The 4,144-nt window shown below is 42.2% G+C and overlaps 1 pseudogene; it reads right to left on the reverse strand.

Annotated features, from left to right (window-relative positions):
- Positions 1 to 456: 456 nt before the first annotated feature.
- On the reverse strand, positions 457 to 1,242 carry LOC104991719 (annotated as a pseudogene).
- Positions 1,243 to 4,144: the final 2,902 nt, after the last annotated feature.

A 4,144-nucleotide genomic window follows, 5' to 3' on the forward strand; every position in this document is an offset into this window, starting at 1 on the left:
TATATATATATATATATATATATATCACACAGATACAGAGAGGTATCTGTGTATATACTGTGTATACACAGTAGACACAGTAGAGATATAGAGAGGCAAAAACACCAAACTATCCTTGCATTGTGACGGCGCAATAAGAGGATGTTAAGAGTGAAGGGGAAAGCAGATAAAATCTTTTAGTTTTATGTAACTGTGATCCTAGCTCAACTGTTTACCAAACTTGTCTATAACTCCCCTCCAAACAGACAGACTTCTTTTAAGCGGAAAGAGTTCTTTACAAAAAACACTTTGTTTTCACATACATCTATACTATTCAAAACAAAATCAAACCTGCTGGCAAATTGTGGGTTCCCAGGGACATTTAAGCTCTCATTAAAATGGAAAGCAATCAAACCTTTACATCTACAGATTACACATTTAATAGTTTCACAAATTTGACAAAATTCATGAAGACATCTAGAATGCTTTCACCAAATCGTAGACATAAATATAGAAATCATCATCAAATTTGATGAAGCAGATGGACGGTTTGGCCTTTACTTGATGGATGATCATGCCATTCCTTTCAGAGCCATCTTGTTTGGCGTAGTCCACTCGTTTGCCCACCAAGAAGTCTACCACTTCTCGTTCCCTTTATACTGGAAGTGAATCAATAGAATAAGGCATAATGCGAAGGTCACCTTCTTTATAATCATCTAAGAGCTGGTACATATATAAGACAGGATCTTCTTCATAGGTGATGTAAAAACCCGTGTTCATTACAGGGACGCGTGCCAGGGTCATTCCCCTCCACTCATCTTTAGAGCCATCCTCCGTTTCAAACAGGTGCTTCACTGCTTTGCTACTCATCATGTCTGCTAGGTGTGCATCACAGGTTTGAGAGGTTGCAACTCTATCAGGGAGGACTTCAAGTGCAGAAATTCTTTCATCTTTATTAAGTTCTAGTCCATAGACACAGTCAAATCCATCGTATTTTATAAGACACAAAGAAGGATTTACAGGCACCTGGTACAGAATGGTTCCTTTCCACTGGGTGACAGGGCTGTTACCTTCTTTCCACCCATGGCGAATCCTGCAGCCTATGATGCTCTGTTCCGGCTGAGAAACAAGTGAGCTGGGTCCCACACTGCTCCGATGTTTTGCGTGAGTCGTCCTTTTCTTCATTATGCTAGCAGATACACCAGTGATAGCTGCATCAGCTCTGGACCACTGGTCAGCTATCTTCCTTAATGAAGTCTTCATCTGAAGTTACGTGAGAAGTGGAACTGCTGGATGAGGATGAAAGTTCAAGATTCTCCAATTTGAAACCTTCCACGGAATTTCAGTGTTCTTATTAATCCATTACCCAAGTACTTCTTTTACAAGTTCAGCAAAAGCTCGAAATCCTAAGTACTTTGCGGGGCCGCAGGGGCCAATGTCCGCAGCCCGCGGTCCTGCTGCTCGCTCCCAGCACTGGCAACCCAGAAAAAGACACAGCCGGGCCATGCCTCCGCCCCAGCCTCGCCCAGCCAATCCCTAAGCACAGCCCTGCCCCAGCCCTGCCCCCAGCCTTTCGGTGCCTGCGCACTGAGGCCCCCTGACTGTGCCTGCCTTTGTTGACTGGATGCCAAAATCTTTATTTATCGTTGCAAAATTTCAGTTATTAAAAGGGTGTGCTTGGTTTTCTTTTGATCCTATAGGAGGTCAAGTATGCACAGTTCTTGCATGGATCACGCGGAGCTGCAACACTGATTAACAGGATATGTGAGTCGCCTATCAGGATCCTTCCTCTGTCCTTGGCATCATCCATCCCTGGGCCCTGGGCTCACAAACAGGCTGTGCTGCTGTTTGCATACATAATTCACCCGCGCTTGTCAGTGGCTAGAAAATGATGTCACCAGCTTTGTTCTCCACAAGAAAACTCTTAGTTCAGTTCAGTTCAGTCACTCCTTGCGTCCAACTCTTTGCGACCCCATGGACTGCAGCATGCCAGGCTTCCCTGTCCATCATCAACTCCCAGAGCTTGCTCAAATTCATGTCCATCAAGTTGGTGATGCCATCCAACCATCTCATTCTCTGTCATCCCCTTCTCCTCCTGCCTTCAATCTTTCCCAGCATCAGGGTCTTTTCCAGTCAGTGACTTCTTTGCATCAGGTGGCCAAAATATTGGAGTTTCAGCTTCAACATCAGTCCTTCCAATGAATATTCAGGACTGATTTCCTTTAGGGTTGACTGATTTGATCTCCTTGCAGTCCAAGGGACTTTCAAGAGTCTTATCCAACACCACAGTTCAAACCATCAATTGTTCAGTGCTCAGCTTTCAGTTGGACTATAAAAGTCCAACTCTCACATCCATACATGTCTACTGGAAAAACCATAGCTTTGACTATACAGAACTTTGTTGGCAAAGTAATGTCTTTGCTTTTTAATATGGTGTTTAGGTTGGTCATAGCTTTTCTTCCAAGGAACAAGTGTCTTTTAATTTCATGGCGGCAGTCACCATCTGCAGTGATTTTTGGAGCCCAAGAAAATAAAGTCTGTCACTGTTTCCACTGTTTCCCCATCTATTTCCCATGAGGTGATGGGACCAGATGCCATGATCTTAGTTTTCTGAATATTGAACTTTAAGCCAACTTTTTCACTCTCCTCTTTCACTTTCATCAAGAGGCTTTTTAGTTCTTCTTCACTTTCTGCCATAAGGGTGGTGTCATCTGCATATCTGACATTATTGATACTTCTCCCAGCAATATTGATTTCAGCTTACACTTCATCCAGCTTGGCATTTAGCACGATGTGTTCTGCATATAAGTTAAATAAGCAGGGTGACAATATACATCCTTGACGTACTCCTTTCCTGATTCGGAACCAGTCTGTTGTTCCATGTCCAGTTCTAACTATTGCTTCTTGACCGGCATACAGATTTCTCAGAAGGCTGCAAAGTGGTCTGGTGTTACCATCTCTTGAAGAGTTTTCCACAATTTTTTGTGATCCACACAGTCAAAGGCTTTGGCCCTTACAGTCATTTGGGCGCTGAGAGAACTGTATTTGAAGGTGTTTGCAGAACCGTCAAAACTTCCGGCTCGATTTGACCTTCTCTGTACCATGTATGTAGAAGCCATGAACTTAATACTCTGTTAGTATTATGACTCAAAAAAATAAAAAAGAACAAGAAAATTAAGTATTCAGTGTGCCCAGATGGCTTTCTACTTGACTTTGGACACGAGAGATGGGAGAATTTTTAGCTGTTCTGTAAAACTTGTGATATGAAGCTCATTAAACACGAGCCAGAGTGATGGGAATCTTCAAGTATCTCTACCAAAACTTATTCTGAGACTTCTTAATGATGGTAAAGAAGTCAAAGTAACACGCCCAGGGTCATGCTCCTTTTTCAAAGAGTCCATAACTTTGAAGAAAGAATATTATTTGGAAGGAATGTAGAATAACCATGAGTGTTTATAGTTGAATCATGTTTAGGAGTAGCCCGTGCCTTTGAAACTACTCCATGAAAGAGTTCTGTGATTTAATCAATTTAGGAGACCACTCTCAATACTTTCTTTTCCTTACGGGGGTGTCATTGATATCTGATGAGTTCTGAGAACTTCTGCGGTAAAGAACCCCTGGAAAACTTCAGATTAAACAAACAAGCACAACAAACAAACAGATATCTAATGATGAGTGTTTCAGTTATCTGCTTTGTGAGTGTGTATTACCATCTTTCTCTTCTATCTCCTCTACAAAACCCTTACTAAAACTCTGAGCTGAAGAAGGTGAGTTCATGTTTTGGGTGAATGTGAAGAAGTGGTTGGGTGTATGGCAAAAGGAAAGACTGGCTTTGGGTGATAGCTGACCTATGGGTTCCATGACAATGCAGAGTAACAAGGTGGGTAAAGCTCAACATTCAGAAAACTAAGATCATGGCATCCGGTCCCATCACTTCATGGCAACTAGATGGGGAAACAGTGGAAACAGTGGGTGACTTTATTTTTATGGGCTCCAAAATCACTGCATGTGGTGATCAGAGCCATGAAATTAAAAGACGCTTATTCCTCGGAAGGAAAGTTATGACCAACCTAGACAGCATATTAAGAAGCAGAGACGTTACTTTGTTAACAAAGGTCTGTCTAGTCAAGGCTATGGTTTTTCCAGTGCTCATGTATGGATGTGA

The sequence above is a fragment of the Bison bison genome, unplaced genomic scaffold, assembly GCF_000754665.1.
Source record: "Bison bison bison isolate TAMUID 2011002044 unplaced genomic scaffold, Bison_UMD1.0 scf7180017864198, whole genome shotgun sequence".
NCBI classification, from domain to species: domain Eukaryota; kingdom Metazoa; phylum Chordata; class Mammalia; order Artiodactyla; family Bovidae; genus Bison; species Bison bison.